At 39.0% G+C, this 17,710-nt stretch overlaps 1 protein-coding gene across 1 annotated transcript in view; it reads left to right on the forward strand.

Annotated features, from left to right (window-relative positions):
• Positions 1 to 17,710, forward strand: part of b4galnt4a (beta-1,4-N-acetyl-galactosaminyl transferase 4a) — a 151,928-nt gene that overhangs the window by 66,884 nt on the left and 67,334 nt on the right. The window lies entirely within an intron of this gene.

A 17,710-nucleotide genomic window follows, 5' to 3' on the forward strand; every position in this document is an offset into this window, starting at 1 on the left:
GGGATTTGTTTTATTTTCCTATTTTCTCTGTCTGTCTGATAAACTAGTCTTAGAAAATAGTCTCAGCAGTTATCACAGCTGACAAAGACCTTTTTCTGCAAGTTAATATGATGATGCACCTGCTGCCCACCTGCTGCCTTCATGTTTACTTTGATGGAATATAGGAAGGCATGCACATATGATAACCCATCCCTAAGTCTCTTAAGCCTAAATAATATTTCTTTTTTTCTCAGCCTTTTCATTGTCTCAGCCTCACCTCATTCCTCAGGTTTAAGAAAAAGATCTGCTTTTACTTTAAAATACCACTTCTTTGTTTTATTATAGTATTATTTTTGTGATATTATGCCTAGTTGTCAGTATAACTGCCACACTGCTTTGATTATCTTAGAAAACCCAGATCAAATTTGATCTCTGCCACGCTGGTAAATGATCAGTTCGGTTTCAGTCGTGCTGTATTTCAGATATTTTGCATTTCACATGCTCCTATGATGACTTGCACTGTCATCAAACCTTGAGCATGAAACAACTTTAAAAAAGACAAGATGGTGGTTTTTCTACTTATCCTGGGTTAAAGACTTAAGCAGGACAACCAAACAGGCTATTAATCTCGCTACAATAGTGGACAGAAGTGCTTTGTTGGAGTCTGATGGTATTGTCAGGATATCAATTGCTTTGAACATCCTCCTGGATTTATTCTGTCATTAAACAACCTGCTGCCTTGATTTTTCTCACTTTAGCCAGAAGAAATTTACAGGTATATCGACACGTGGGTCAATGCTGCTGGCTGGGAGGCAGGGATGGATCCAGAGTAGCCATTCAGACTCCTGTGAGATGGCAGCTTGTGGGAGAAAACCAATCTTTATTGGCTTTTTTAATTTGCATCTGACCAGTCTGGAGAAGCACTATGTTAATTGTAACCAGTGAGTCAATGGTGTAGCACAAGTACATATCTTTTGCTCACTCTTGTTCAGAACTGAAAACAAATGACTGGATGCCAGTGTGTAAGAGGTAAAGATTTGTTTAACTAAATTAGCTAGATGACCCTTTGAGACCTATTTTCTATTCAAGGTCAATTTAATGCTCATCATTGTTACACTAAATATGCATTAAAGCTGAGAGGTGTACTATTTAGTGACTAATTGTTGGATGAGGAGTGTTTTGGCACATGTGGGAGCAATTTTTGAGCGAAGAAACACCAAGTATGCTTTAACAAGCAGTGGTTGTACTTCCAAGATTTTATATAAAAGCGATCTCTTCTTTTCCCCTCTCCGTGTTGTCTCAGTCCTGGATAAGGTCTCGTCATAAACTAGTGAACTGAGTTTTAAGGCAAACAGTGTCGCTTGCACCAAACATTAATTAGCACATATCACAGACAGAATCGTTAAGCGCCTTCCCGATACTAACACTAACTAGCCAGCTTTGCTTCATAGTCCAGGGACATATGACACAAAACCAAAACATCCACACAGGAGAGTCTGTACTTTTTTGTCAGATGGCTGACTGCTGGAAACTAATGGAGCAGAGGTCAAACGTGTCACATCTGCTTCCCACTTTTTTTCTCTGCTGTCATACAGGCTCGCCAGAAATCAACCAATTCGCTTGAAAAATGCAATTTTGTTCATATTTCTGGAGCAGAATTGAGTTGTGTGCATTTCTTCCTATTGAGAAGACTTTTCACAGACACTTTTCACAGATTTAGTTGGCAAGAACACTCTTTGCTGTTTACTTTGACCTCTTTTTTGAACATATAAGAAAGCACAGGTTTATAGGTTATTTAAAGATAAAACTGGAACTTGGCAGTCAACTCATAAAGACACAAAAGCCAAACATCTTTAATAATCTAAAGCTGCAATAGCAAAGAACAACAAAAGTACAATCGCGGCTTGCACTCAGTTTGTTGTGACACTAGCACATGAAAGAAGGCATGTCGAAGTGTTTGAATCATTTCGCATGCCTATTTTGTGAAATGTAGCATGAAAATGTGAAAGCACTGACTATCCTGACTTATTCATGTAGAAAAACTTTATTTTTTTTGTCAGAAAAGATGGGGAATTCGTGCTCACCTGGAGCCATAATGAAGCAACTCTATGTGGTAAAAGACCCATTATACTATGTGCAAAATTGTGCTCCTACATTTTATCTAGGCAAAGAGCAAGTAGAGTTGCACAAAAGTGAGTAAACCCTTTACGTTTACCAGAATTTCTGCATTGATTACACATGAAATGTGATGTAGCCTTCATCTAAAGTCCTACTTGTGTGTGGTTGGTATTACCAGGAGACCTCATATGTACTCACACAGCCTCCATAGTTGTGATGAGAGAATGAAGCAGAACAGAGGGAGGAGAGGAAAATAATGAAAACCACGAGTGCCAATTTAAATAGGACAAATACTATTACCTCAGTGTTTGGGAAAATGTTGGATAATATGAGGTTGTTTTTTTTTTTTTTCTTTAGAAATAATGGGCAGGGCAGATTTGCTTGGGGCTCAGATCACAGACCATTTCTGTAATTATTACAAAATGAGGTGATGCTGCTTTTTATGTGAATAGGGCTTAAGTTGCAATTATAGCCACATTCTCACTGAAGTAATGACACATGGTTTTCATGTGTTTATTAAACACACTAAGTAATCGTTTAGTCCAGGCTGGAAAATGTCACTAAATCTCTCTGCTAACTCAGCTTAAGGGAATACGTGCAATGTACTGCGTTGTCGAGCCCTGTTACTGATAAAGTCGGCTCTTCCCAGAAGATTGGTTGGTGCGTTGCCTCAGCCACAACTTTCACAGGACATTAGAGCACTGTATAGAAACCTTAGTATTATAGAGATGCATAACAGAGAAAGTGAGGAAAAAAATTACTTCTAGTCTCAAAATAGACCAATGGGGGAGGTGTAAAGTTGCTACTCTCCTTGAGAGTGGGCATCCTGCAGAGTTCACAGCAAATCCAACAGGTGTGATCATAAATAAATAAATATATAGTTGAAAAAATAAAGAAAAGCTGAACTATATTTCTATCGATCAAGAATGTGCATTGCACACCTATATCAAAACCACATCTAAAAAAACTGTACTAAACTGGTTCAAAACATACGTAGAAAACAGGAAATACTTTGTATCAATAGGTAACTTCACATCTGAGCAGACAAGTATCACATGTGGAGTTCCCCAAGGTTCCATCTTGGGACCCCTTCTGTTTAACATCTACATGCTCCCACTGGCACAGATTATAAACAACAACAAAATAAACTATCACAGCTATGCAGATGACACACAAATATATATCACAATGTCACCAGGAGACCGAGGCCCTGTACAGGCTCTTGGTAAATGCATTGAGGAAATCAATGACTGGTTGTGCCACAATTTTCTCCAGCTAAACAAAAACAAAACTGAGGTAATAGTCTTTGGCGCCAAAGAAAAACGATTACAGGTCACCAGAGAACTTCAATCTATACATCTAAAAACCACAAACCAGGCGAGAAATTTGGGTGTAGTGATGGATGCAGACCTAAACTTAGAAAAACACATTAAGACAATAACAAAGTCAGCTTACTATCACCTCAAGAATATATCAAGGATAAAAGATCTGATGTCTCAACAGGACCTGGAAAAACTAGTCCATGCATTCATCTTTAGTAGGCTTGATTACTGTAACAGCATCTTTACAGGTCTACCTAAAAAATCAGTCAGACAACTACAGCTCATTCAGAACTCTGCTGCTCGAGTCCTCACTAAGACCAAAAAAGTGGACCACATCAGTCCAGCTCTGAGGTCCTTACACTGGCTGCCTGTCCGTCAGAGGATAGACTTTAAAGTTCTGATGCTGGCCTATAAAGCTCTGAATGGTTTAGGACCAAAATACATCAATGACCTCCTGACCCAGTATGAACCTTCCAGATCCCTCAGGTCATCTGGATCCGGTCTTTTATCAGTTCCCAGAGTCAGAACCAGACACGGAGAAGCTGCATTCAGCTTTTATGCTCCTTATATCTGGAACAAACTCCCAAAAAGCCTCAGATCAGCTGAAACACTCAGTTTATTTAAATCCAGGTTGAAGACTCACCTGTTCTCAGCTGCATTTGAATAAAGCACCAAATCCACACTTTAAGCTTAAATTTCAAAACTTACATTTAACTACTGATTTTATCTACTGTTCTGATTTTATCTGTTTTGATTTTATATACTGTTTTGTTTTGTTTGTTTGTTTGTTTGTTTGTTTGTTTGTTTGTTAATTAGTTAGTTAGTTTATTTGCTTGTTTTAATCAATTTTAAATCATGCTTTTTATTTGTTCTTGTTTCTAATGTCTCTGTAAAGCACTTTGAATCACCTTGTTGTTGAATTGTGCTATACAAATAAACTTGCCTTGCCTTGCCTTGCCTAAATTGCGAAGCAACAGACCATCTTGGTCCTGAGTGACTTGCCTAAGGACCTCAACATCTAGTGTTGGGAATTGTAGCAAAAACAATTTACTGGAGGCTGCCAGAGCAGCCGTCCATAACCAGAGGTTTGGGAGAGGCTTTATGAGGTGCAAAGAAAAGACAAAAGTAAATCAGTATAATAGGTTTCTTAAATGGCCAAGGAAATGAACTAACCTTAGCTCATCTGACAGGGTTTGGCTTAACCCAAACAGAGCTGTTCAATCAAGACATCAGCCAAAACAAAATGGTGAATTGAAACCGTTTTTTTGCGAAAGGAATGATCCAGAATGTCTTATCATTATTCAAGTCTCACAAAAGACCAGAAAAAAAGCTTTGAGTTTTGCTGCTGCTAAAGGAGCTTTTATGTGTTTTTAGAGTTCACTTACTTTTCCCAGACAGCCTTCTGATTACTTAATGTGCTCAAAAAAAGACAAAAAGTTCTTGGGTTTTATAAGTTTAGTCAGATGTTTCCGTGTGATTGAAGCTTACATGAAAATCAAATTACATTTTGGGCAAAATCAAAGCAGAAACACTTGTAAGTTCAGAGGATTTGCACCTTTTTCTCTAGCTGTTGGTGTGACTGACAGAGAGAAGAAGAAATTTCTGACGAAAATGTCATGTCATGGTAAAAGAAGCAGAGGTGACGAGACAGATGTACGGAGTAAGACTGAAAGAACAACCCTTGACCCAGAGCAACCGCTTTGTCACAGCCAGTCATCTTCTTCTCCTGCCGTGAAAATTCTGCCATCAGATTCAAACCTGTTAGCTATTGGGTTTGCCAATTTATACTCCTCTGTATCCCTATTGCATCTATATATGTTGGAGAATTTCTTATAGGTTTTGTTATTTCAGTCTTTATCATTTACAGCATAGAACACAACATAAATTGCATGCAGACAGTGAAATTTTAATCATAGAGTATATCAAAGACCATTTCTCTCTTTTTGTGTGTAGGGTATGAGTGAGTGGAATCCTATAGTGTGTGGGATTCTTGATGTCTCTGTATACAGTACTAGAGGTGCTGGTGTGTCTTTCCATGGTACGTGTCATCTCTGATCTGACAAGACACTTGCAGATAGATGATATTACAACCCACGCACCTGCCTGATATTGATGGGGTCTCCAGAACAATGTGGGTGTGCTGTAAATAGAGGTGGATGCCGTGTCCTGGGATAAGCTATAAATTACCTTTCCACCTCCATCTGAGTGTCTAGAGGCTGGATGGACAGACAGAAGCATGGATGGAAGCACGGAGGGGGACAGGGAAGGGGACTGAATGAGCATGAGGTCTGAGATGTACAATCATAGCTTTAAGACAAATGAACAGCTTGGGACTGTGGGTGTACATGGGCGAGAGACAAGCAGTGACTGGCTATGATGAAGATTCATTGCGCTTTTCTCTACTATCCATCTCCACTAACTTGTGCAGACACCAGTGAATAGCCCAGCCACTAAGTTGCTTGATAGTTTGCTACTTGGGTGCTAAAATAGAGCAGATTTCAAAGAAGTTACAGGCTGAATGATGACATCTGAAAGCCAGTCAGACAAAGCAGTGATGTCAGAATCGTGCGCAGGTGATCAAAGGTGTCATTCATATCAAAACTATAATTCTGTATTCAGTGTTTTTCAGATATGTACAGAAAGCATGGTTCACACAACATATGCTCTTTGAAAAACCTCCAATTGAGCTTACTAAAAGACTGCACCAATCTACTGTCTGCATGAAGTAGTCTGCACTTATTACAAATACAATAAATCTTAACTTATAAAGTGTTCAGAGTGTTCTCTCTGTCACTGTTGCCTACTTCGACATGTTCTTCTTTGGTATGGCAGTAATTTTGTCAAACTTTTAAAGGCTTAGCCCAAGTGATTCTACAACTTCAGCTTGTAACCCCCCCAAATAGTGATGCATTTCACTGTTGTGAAAAATAAAAGCTTCCCCATTTTGTACATTTTCGCTGTCAGGTGAGCGGAATAATTTTATGAATTGCACCTCAGCTCAGTACTTTGCAGTGTGACTTGGCAATGTAAAAGAGCTCCTGGGCCAAATGTAGGCAGCACATTGCTGTGAAGTGGCTCTGAGGCTATATTGGGTTGACAGGGACATTAAGCACAAAGCAGCAGGGGCAATTTTAATTACTCTTTGTCTGTCTTGTTGTCTTGGTGACAAACGGGAATGAGGCATGTTTACAGATGACTATGCTGCATAAAACATCTTAGAGGCAAATGAAGGGAAGTGAGTTAGAGATTTCTTATTTATTTAATTTTTGACTGAGATGGTAATAGATGAGACCAACACGTGGATCTGAGATCTCCAAACAGGTGTGCAGTTGATGAAGTGGGCTGTGGAGGCGAAAGCTGAAGAGACATTAGTTTTGACGCAGTTTATTATCTGGCAGCTTCCTACTCAAACACGCCCATATCTATTCTGTCAGTTTGACTTGCTCTCAGGAAGAGAGGCTTCAGGAAGAAAGAGAAAGGCTAAAGCAGTTTCTCAAAATATGTCGCTAAGGTTAAAGATGCCTGACATGCGAAACAGACGCATGTCTGCAAACCGCGAGAGGATGCAGAGCTACTTACAGACCCAGCTTTCTTTAAGAGGCAACACTGAGTATGACATGTTCTCTGCTCCTAGAGCTAAAAAAATAATTAGTCTTTCTCAGATAGAGATAGCGAGCAGAGAGAAAGTTTAGGGCTTTTTGTAGTGCAAATTTGATGCTGAGTGGTTGGCAAACATAAACTACATGTAAAGAGCTTACGTAATAAGTGGTTTCTTATATATCAAATCAGGGATGGGTTGGTTTTGTATTAAAATTCATTTCGCTTTCTCTGTACTTGGAGGGAAATCAGTTAAATTAGATTAAAAATAAAGTAAAAAGTAGATGGAAAAGAACTGGAAAATTACCCAAGGAAGATGGATAGAGGGGAGAAACTACTAAAGGAGGACAGAGGAAGCTGGACTGCACAAATGTCAGTTACAGAAATTGGCCGGGCAGTAAAGAATCTGCTGCACATATTACAGATACAGCATGCCAAAGGTTCTCCAGCACAAATTACACAGTTAGTATGTCTTGTTAGCTCGACCTTCAGATGTACAGTAATTGTCGTCTTGTCTACTGGGATGCTCTTAAATACAGAGATATGTGTAATTACACAGCTGTGCTGAGTATTTATTGCACACTCTCATATATAAATCATTAGGCTTCTTTTGGTCTTTAAAAAAATATGAAAAATATAATTTGGAGTTCAAACTCCCTTTAATATTTTATGTATTGGGGAGAAAGTTATTTTTCAAGGTTTGCTCCAAAGTCCCAGAAATGTACTGTTTTCTCACCACAGTGGCGACAAAGCTGTGAGTGGTAAAATTCAACTTGCAGCTGAAATGGCTGCACGACGCAGAACACCGCTCAGCTCACATTTAGCCCATAAAAAACATTCCAACTTGTCAAATACAGGTGTAACTAATGGCCCCATTTTATTCAGATGCCGTTAGGTGTTCCGGTGTAGTACGGTGGTTACTGTGAGTGTTTACTCGCTGGACTTGTTAACTGGGACACTGGGAAATCAGTTATCACTAGGGAAGCTAGTTACAAATGTGCTTTTTATAGTTAAAAACAATAAGTTGTTATAACAAAGGGTTTTGGATATTTTTGCACTGTTGCATTTGTTTTGGGGTTTTTTTTGCAATTTAAATACATTTACTTTGTAATGGTTTGTATTCAGCATTAGCAATCAAATTTTGAGCCAGTCAGTTTCTTCTGATTATGTTGTGATGACTGGCGCATCTGTTGTCCCTTGTCAGTACGCTTAATGTATTCAAAGCAGTATAAAATAAAATAAATATATACATTATAGAATTATACGTGTTGATTTTGGGCAAAATCTTCACAATAGGAGTTGAGGTCCTCTGTGCGTGACATCTTAACTTATAATCACAGATAATAAAAAATAAGTAAATAAGTAATGATAAAAAAAATAATAAGAATTGGGAAAAAGGAAAGTATTTCTGTGGTGTCAGAAGCTATTTCCTCTTTAGTAGAAATAACTATGTGTATGCATTTTTCATAATTGTCTACGCGTCTCTGTCTCATGCTGTGTGTATTTAGTTGAAAGTGTTGTGAGTTCTTTAAACCTTTTACCAAAATTTTTTTAGAATGAAATTCAGCCTTTGGCAATTTCCTTGATTAGCCCTCGTTTTATTCTTTTAACCATTCCTTGGTGGATGTGCTAATCTGTATTGAAGGGAACCTCTGAATCCCGTTGATAGCTCTGCTTGTGTTTCATTTTCATCTGGCTTCACGTTATCTTTAACCTCCTAGGACCTGGTGTCCACATATGTGGACATCACATTTTGGGTTATTTAGACCAAAATACTTAATTTTGCTCTACAAGGGCCTGATATCCACTTACGAGGACATTATACTGCTACTGTTCTATCGAAATTTTAAACAAATATCCTCATATGTGGCTCTTATTTTTCTTAGAAACAAAAATCTGGTAAAAAAAAATTTAAAAAAAATAAAAATCTGGTAATTCTTTGTTTTTACATTCATCAGGTCCCATTATGCCCAAATATCAAAGAGAAATTAAAAATGCATGTTGTGGAAGAGTTCGGGTCTTAGGAGGTTAAGCAGTCTTTGATGTGATTTAAAACTAATAGCAGTCAGCTGTTCAGCAGTCATTTCCACCTTCGTGTTTCAGATTTGGTAAGAAGTTATTTTCCTTAAAGCATTTTGGTTTGCACAAATGTCCACTGTTACTGTGGCTAAACAACCGTATCCCTGGTTCAGACCCATAGCACATGACTAGTTCACACCTGTGTCACTGGAAGGCTATAATTATACTCGGATCTTCTTGTCGGAAACTCTTTTTTTCTTGTTTGAAGGCTTTTTCTGGGACGACTTCCATGCAAGTGAGTTTTTTGCTATTTCATCTCTCTTTGAAAGTTCATTTAGACACCTACATTTATGAGTTACCTGCATGTCTTTTAATTAAATTTCGAGGTCCTTGGAAACCTTGTTTTCGCATCGACTGGTCGACCTTAGAGATAAAATTGTCTAAATTTTTCAGCAAGTTTCCCCTTTTCTAATATAGTCGCAATGTCTCAGGGATGCTGGACATGAGAGAGCACTGGCCATTTAAAATATGACAAGACTTTACAATGAGTTCAGAATAGCTCAGGTCCCTTTCATGGCCCCAACTGGCAAATCATTAATCTTCCAGAGCACTTATCTAAGAAGGTTGTCCTTCTAACACAAAACTGCCTTTTTCCTGTCATGATGCCAGAGAAGTTGGTCCACTGCATCTAGTGGACTAAATTATAGGTTTAAAGCAAGGCAGTCATGTTAAAGCTAAACCACTTAATAGAATATACTACTTGCAGTTGGATCATTTCTTTTGTATAATTTGGTTATTTTGCTAGACTTTCTTTCTTCTTCTGTTTTTTCCTGGAGGTCTTACAGAGCTTTAACTCTAAGCCTTAAAGGGCCACACAGTTAAATAGCGAGTAGAAAAGCTGATTATTGAGGTCATGTGATTGCTAACCATGTGACATTAACTTGTCTGCCATTTTGAATGTGTGACAAAGTTGGATCAATTGAATGTCTTTTTGGCTTTTCATAAGCACACTGAAGTAGTTTTATCAGTGTTTTCTCCCTTTTCACCTTGAATGTCTTCTAAAAGCTACGTTTTTCTTCATTGCACAGGAAAACGTAATATTTCCGAGACGCTTTGTTCCCTGCCATTGCTATGGACACTAGCAGATTACCACAGTTGCCTGTAGCACCATGGAGTGCTTGCTTGCAAACGCTCGCAAGGAGCTCTCTGATCAGTGAGGAAACTGTGAAAAGTGTGACACAAACAGGAAATGAAGGCTGTTTGTCAAAATAAAAGTAGTGCTGTTTAAACATGTGGGCTGTGGTGCTGATGCAAAACTTTTACTACCATATTTCTGGTTGCACTTCAAGTTTGACTGCCGGCCATTTAGTAGTGACTTTTGAAAGTATTTACAGACACATGGTTGTCTTCCATGCAAAATACAGGAGACCACATGTGCTAGCAACCTGAAAACCCTCTTTGCATGAGATTTCACCCAGTGACAGTAAGGAGCTCAGGAACCACTCGCCACTGGTTGGCTGAGCCACAGCCACCCTTCTGAGAGAAAACTCTATAGCTGTTAAAGTTTTAAGCAGTTTAAAGAGGTTCAGATCACTGGCACCTAATCTGGAACCCTTAATTCCAAATGTAATGAGTTGAGAGTGTAAACGGAGGGCTGTACTTACTGTTCCATGTGATAATGTGGTTGAGCTTAAAAATGGCCATTTTCAGATTAGAGACTCTGGAACATTCCCTATCCAATTATTAAACTTTTCACAGATGCATCTGTCATTCATAATACACTTGAGCTTTTTGATGCGCTTCCTTTACTAATTAGTTATGTGGTATACATCTGTGTGCTGCGTGGATGAAAAGTCACCCCATTCTGAATTTGCTGTGTGAAGCGGGAGGAGAGAGCATTTTAAAATCTTTATGCTTTGATGTCCATCTAGCAGATGTGCTGAGATTTGGATGCTGGGCATGTGATACGCACATAGTTCATAGCGGAGTTCACATTCTTAAACACACAAACACACATGAACAGGTGAAGCAACGGAGAGAGAAAAGTGCTTTCGTTTTCAGGTCAGGCATTGCATTTTAGATGCTATTTGCCCCAGGAAAGCAGCCTGTTTCATCATTGCCAAACCACTTCTGTGCCTATCACACTCTACCCCTTGTAAGAAAACCAAATAACACCAGCAGAGAATTTCAGATGTAGACATGCACAGATTGTAAGACAAAAAGACAGAATATAAAATGGAACTTAAAGTGAATTCACAAACAGAAGCTGCAACATAGACAGCAGAAGGTCGATCAGACCCGCTTGCACAAACCCTTCGTCTATTTGTTTCGTCTCATCTGGATTTACTGTAACAGGATCCTAATTAGATTACCCACCAAAGTACGGGAAAGGCTTAATATGTCCAAAACCCTGGCAGCAAATCTACACAATCCAACAAGTACTGTCACTCTATAAACTTTTCTGTGACATTTGAAACTCTTCTCCTCTGCTATATTTTTTTCTCTCTGTCGTTGTTGGAACAAGCAAACGACATCCCACAAAAAGCCTTTTCTTCAGCATTCGTGTCATTATAAGAAAGTGATTCATGTATTTTCAATTTCTTGGCGGAACAGTGCTCTCTCAAAGAAAGGAACCAGGTGCTTTTTGATAAAATACTCTATTTTATGAACAAGTAATGTAGCAACAAGTTCATATTTTGAAAATATGAATAGGAAAATACTATTTATCCACACTTTTGACATTTTTGTCCTTCTGCTTATATTTGATAAGAAACCTGTTTTTACCAGTACTTTCAACATCACTGTAGCCTTATGGCACTGCAGAATTGTTTGTCGGTACATCTGTGTATATCCATCACTGTGTGAGGCCACCTCTGAAGGAGGCTGTGTGTTGATTAGGTCAGACTGAGCCCCGGCAGGTCAGCGATGATTGGCAGTTGAGTGTTTGCCTGTTCTGTTTGCCAGCTGCCCCGTGTCACACCCCGTCAATAGTAATCAGCCTGGACATAAAAGTCAGGCCTAATGTGGCTTCATTTCTCTCTTTCCTCCCAATTGCTCGATGGTAGAAGAGTAATACATTTCATTGCCCGGGCAACAAAATACTGACATGCTGTTCAAACTTACAGTGTGTTTGGCATCAGGCTGGATTCCTGCTCAGATTCTGGCTCTCTCTTTCTACTCTCTGCGTTTGTTCTCGATTCCTTTCACGTGATCTCTCCTTTTTCACTAAATAAGACCCCTGTCCTAATCAACTACTATTCACACAGAAATGATAAAGATCTAAGACACTTTGAACTGTCATTTCACAGAGTATTTTCCTAATGCTGTACCGAAAGGTACGTATAACAGTATAAACAGCTATAAATGTATAAGTTATATTGTGAAAACTAATTAAATATTTCCATACAGTTCTGACACAGCCACCAAAATTAAATTAAATCGATGTCGACTTACTCAGTTTGTGCTGGCTGTACATTTAGATGCATGAATGCAGACACATGTTTTCAGTAAAAATGAATGCGTGCACACACTACACACATCATCACATGAAAATCTGTGCTCTGTAAATACCAAACAGGTCACCCTCTAACTTTTCTGCTTCAACTGTCTGCAGTTTTTCATCTCCCCATCTGTCCATCTCCTCTCTTGCCTCCCTCTCTCTCCTCCTTCTTCCCCTTTTGTGTCTTATTGTCTCCCTGCTGTATTCATCTCTGCACCATTAATCTTCCAGCCAATGAATTGGAGCTCCTGACTCTATCACTCTTATTATCGGCTGCAGCCGTTCCTTATTTATGTTCCATTTTTCTCCTTCTCCTCCTCACTCAGCCTTGCTACTGTTGTTCCATTGACCAGCATGTAATTTCTTACATGAATAATGCAAGCAGTGAGACAAAAATAGTTGCATTCCTTGGTTCTCTTGGTTGGGATTTGTTCTGCAATCATTTAACTGAATGCATTTGGTTGAGCTGATTTCTATTCAGCAGTGCCAGCTACTTTGTTAAATGAAATAGGGATTTTGGTTGTAAGGGTATTGGGACTCCAAAAGCTGAATTCTTACTGAAATAGACTAGAACTAGATTGTGAGATCAGGGTGCAGATTTATTCAACCTCTCAGCACACTCGAGTACTGATCCAGGATCACCGAGGTGGTTCCCAGGACAATTCTATTCATAGCCAACACTCAGAGCGGCCACGACAGTTTGCAGGCAAAATTAAATTTCAGTTTCTAGCAGCGCTGATGTGCTAGTGATAGACACAATTTTTATAAAAATGGCCAGGGTTGGTCAGGCAGCTTTCACAGTTTAAGATTAAACTCTTTGATGAACATGAATTATATAATATGAACATGCTTTCGGGGCATTGTTTCCTCAATATACTGTCTATAGGTAGAAAGATATAATTATGTCCCTGACTCTTTTTATTTACAGCTAAATAGCATTGCAGTTACAACAATAAATGCAATGTTCTCTGCCGATATATTGTCATGAGAAGCAATGACCACCCACGAGAAATTCACCTTTGTGTGTGGATCAAAGGTGAGTGACAGACTTACCCTTCACATCTCATTTGCTATACTTGTACCTGTATTATAGAATATTACAGAATATATTGTAATGCACAGAACAAATGAGGAAAAATGTATAAACTCAGGCGCTAGCTCATAAGCTTTTTTTTATATCAGCCGCTGCTGAAAAACCCTGTGTTGCCATAGTGAGCGTGTTGGTGGTTAGTGAAGCGCAATGTATGGGCCCTTTCAAATAATGACCTTGTTGTGCTCCTTGAAAAATGTCCAAGGACTTGCATAAACATGTTTTTGGATCCCTAAAAGACTCTTGTGGTGATAATTCAGTAATTTTCTCTAATACATATCTCTGTTAAGCTGGCATAATTGCCCTTTAAGGCATAAAGAAGCGGAAAAAGTGAGCCACATAATAATGTTTTTGTCTTACTCATCTCCCTCAGCCGTCAAGCGGAGCATTTCGAAAATCAAAGGTTTCTTATTGTTCCCTGTGCTGCTTTCTTTGTTTATCACAGACCCAGTTTTCCTTTATTTTTCTTCATGATGATGTAAAGTAGTGAAAAGCAACAAACTGACAAGAATAAGATTAAAATCAAGCCAACCCATGGCGCTTCATTTCCTTTTTTTAAGTTAGATTATCATTTAGATGTTGAAGTTAGCCTTGGGTAAGGATAAGAAAATGTGCTGTGCTTTTTTTTACTTTGTTACTACTGCAGCGAGGAAAGTCTAGCTGTAGGCCTGAGAACCTGCCTTTGTCCCTGTTAATTTAAATTAAGCTAGCACAGTTTTTTTTTCCTTTTCAATAAAATAAATTGAAGTTATTTTTCCCCTCTTACTGTTTAACTGTGCTAGAAAGAAACAGTAAATTTATGGATCCCGGTGTGTCCAGAAAGTTGCGAACTGAAAATCCATCTCTTCAGCTGTAGTCACATCACATACAGATCACCGGTGCTGGTGAGTGTGTAATGCTGCACAGAGCTATCTGGTACTCCTCAGAAACGAAGCAGACAGTGGTCTGTTTGGTCTGTTCAGTAAAGGGGATTCTGGCAGTCTACATTCACTGCAGACATTGGCTGTGCCGGAGAGATTTCTGAGGACTAGACTTCCTAAACATACCGTGCACTGTTATCAAACTTCTCTCAGTTGTTCCTGTTCCTCTTTATTGTGCCACTGATAATATTTGATAATATTTTGTCATTATTATAAATGATGAATAATTTGTGATTAGTCACTTGTCATATCCCAGTGTCTTTGCATCTATTTCCATATTTTAATTAGATCAATCAGTTACCAGGAGCCACTGCTGATTCACTGAAACTACAACATGCAAAATCGGAAGAATTATTACTATTATGTTAGGGCTAATTAACATACTGTATACCTGTGGGGCAGTTAATATGAATAAAGAAGTTAATTTATTGCAATTAGTCCACTGTGGTTATCAAGTCTCACGTGGTTGGAAATTAGGATTTGTGGACTTGTGGAATCTGTCTTAGTTGGCTGGTAATAGATGGTGGAGGGGGAAAAAAAAGATTTGTGAGATGAGCCCCACTTCCCTGCCCCTCTTTCCCGTTCTCTGCGATACCGATTTTTGCAGATGCTGGTGCTTGTTTGTGTTTAGCAAAGCAGATTAATTAAGCTCATTGGTATTCCAGGACACTGTTCCCAGCTGTTTTCCAAGCCTAGGATCAGCAAGGTCATCCATTTGAATTTCGCTCTCTGAACATGTGGAGCCTGGAAGGAAACAGCTGGGAGGCAAGCACCCACAAAAGCGAGGGTTTTGACAGTCGAGATGGATGGATTTCAGTGATAAAATCTCTCTGATCGGTTCTATCACTCAACTCCTTATGTCCCTGATTCATTCCTCCCACAGCAGATCTGTGTGCGCTGTGTAATAGATCATTTGTTATTCCATTTGAGTAAAAGTCAAAAAGGTAAATAGCGTTGTAAACATATGATAAATAGGCAGCCTCATCAGTGTGATTGATATTTCCTGTTTTGCCTTGATGCAACTTCTAATATATAATGTCATCTGACAGGCCCCAGTTAGTATCAACATTAATTATCAGTAAAACATGTTAACATGGTTCTGGGCCCTGTGCCAGCAAACAATGAGATTTGTAAGTCTGAAATAATGAGTCTTTGTGAGTATTTGTGCATTGTAAGTAATAGCAACAACTTGTCAAAGTGGAAAGTCAATACACACTATAGTGGGGAAAAAAGGAGATACAGCTCATGAAGAATGCAGCGCAGCCTCGGGTCAATGAGTTAACTGTACCTTTTAGTATTGCATCGATAAGCAGACTTTGAGTTAGATCACGCTGAGGCAGCAGTTTACTGAGTTGTGTCCCTGTGAATTACTGTCCACAGTGAAGAAGTAAAGTCTGTTCTTTCAAGTTATTTCTAAAACATTAGCTCTTTAAATTAGAATCAGTAACCACGCACTACAAAATCTCTAATGTGTTGTACACGAATTGTCTTTAATCATCATTCAAACATCGCTCCCACCTGTAAACGGTTAAAGCTGACTTGTCAGGAACAAGAGACTCTTGGTTTGCATATAATAAGCAATGTCACCGAGACGACCCAAGGTCTAAACTTTACTATAAGACTACCGAGATTTGCAGCTTTTATGCTGAGATAAACAACACCTCAAACATAAAGAAGGATGAGTGGATCTCAATAATAATCATAATAAATGCCTAGTAATATTAGAAAGAAAACTGATCAAAGTATGGAGCTTTGTGGAAATTAATATTTAAAGATGAGCCTGTTTAAAAAGTCTAACTGTGGATTCATTAAAGACTGAGCAAGGGGCTTTTAATTAGCGAGGTTTTCAGTTATTGGTTCATAACTAAAGTTCTACTAACAAAACTTAATCTGCTGTTGAAGGCTGTGAAACAGCAAAAATATTTGAGATTCAGCGTCATGTAAGCTTTCCAGCGAATGTGTCAAAAAATATTTTTGCTTCAGGCACTGGGATTTAGTTTGCTAGTGTTCAAACAGCTCTTGATTCATCAGACTGACCGCTGAGTCCTTTCTCATACTTTTTGTGTTCCTGTTGTTTTTGATTTATATGAGACACCAGCTGATGCAATATAAATGTTTTGTCCTTAGTTGAGTTGGTGTGTGTGTGTGTGTGTGTGTGTGTGTACGCCATGCACAAATGCAACAGAAATAAGTCTGTTTGTGAGTCTTTTGGTACCCACAAACAGCAGGTACTTTACGCTCCTCTGGTGACAGACAGGAGGGGAGCCTGTTGTCACATTTCTTCATCATTATTTTCCCTGCCCTCCTTCATCTCTCTCCCTTGGAAGTTAAAAAAGTAATCAAAGGCTTGGCATCTGACAGCTCTGGCTCTTTGCTTCCTCCACTCTAAAAAAAAAAAAAAAAAAAAATCTTTTTTTTTCTCCTCCCCTGAATCTTTTGCAAACACTAGCGCCTTCTCGACAAAAGCCCCTCATTTCAGGGGTGCTGAAAACCTCTCCAGCTTTTCTCAGTGGAGGTGTGCCTCTTTTGACATCTCTGCTAAATGGAGGATGCTTTGCCACTCATTTAACAGCTCTGCGACTTTGTTCCTCCTCTGGGAGGCACACAGCCTTTTATCTCCTCATAGCTAGCTGATAACTTGCTCTCCTCTCTGCTCTGTCCCACCCGTCACAGCGCAGCATTAGCATGTACATGCCTCTTAGCAGACCACAGAGAAAGAGCCCTGCAGTGCTCTGGCTGGAGCACGAGGCTTAGTCCCCTGGAGGAAAAATCTTGGCCGCAGGGTGAATAACTGGAGTATGTTGGACATTAGGGCTTTGGCAATTCAAAATGCTGGATTAGGCGTGAATAGTACGGAGGCATTTACACAAGGTTTTAACAGAAGGGAAATAAAGATGTTTCCTGTTATTTCACGATGTACAGTATGTGTTTTCATTTCCTATATCAGTTATATGCAGCCTCTGGAGAGTCAGATTACCTCAGTAATCGATGGATGGATGAATGGGTGAATGGGTGAATGGGTGAATGGATTTGTGCTTTCATGAATGTAAGGCCTTAGTCTAACCACTGAGATCCATGACCGCCATTAGTCGACTCCTTTTATCGGTGTTGGTTTATGGTAACTGATTTTTAAAAGTGCTGTTTTTTCTTTTGTATGTTTTTCAAG

The sequence above is a fragment of the Mchenga conophoros genome, linkage group LG7 (assembly GCF_057382185.1).
Source record: "Mchenga conophoros isolate Kocher_MC1m ecotype Shallow Benthic linkage group LG7, M_conophoros_male_GT1.1, whole genome shotgun sequence".
NCBI lineage: Eukaryota > Metazoa > Chordata > Actinopteri > Cichliformes > Cichlidae > Mchenga > Mchenga conophoros.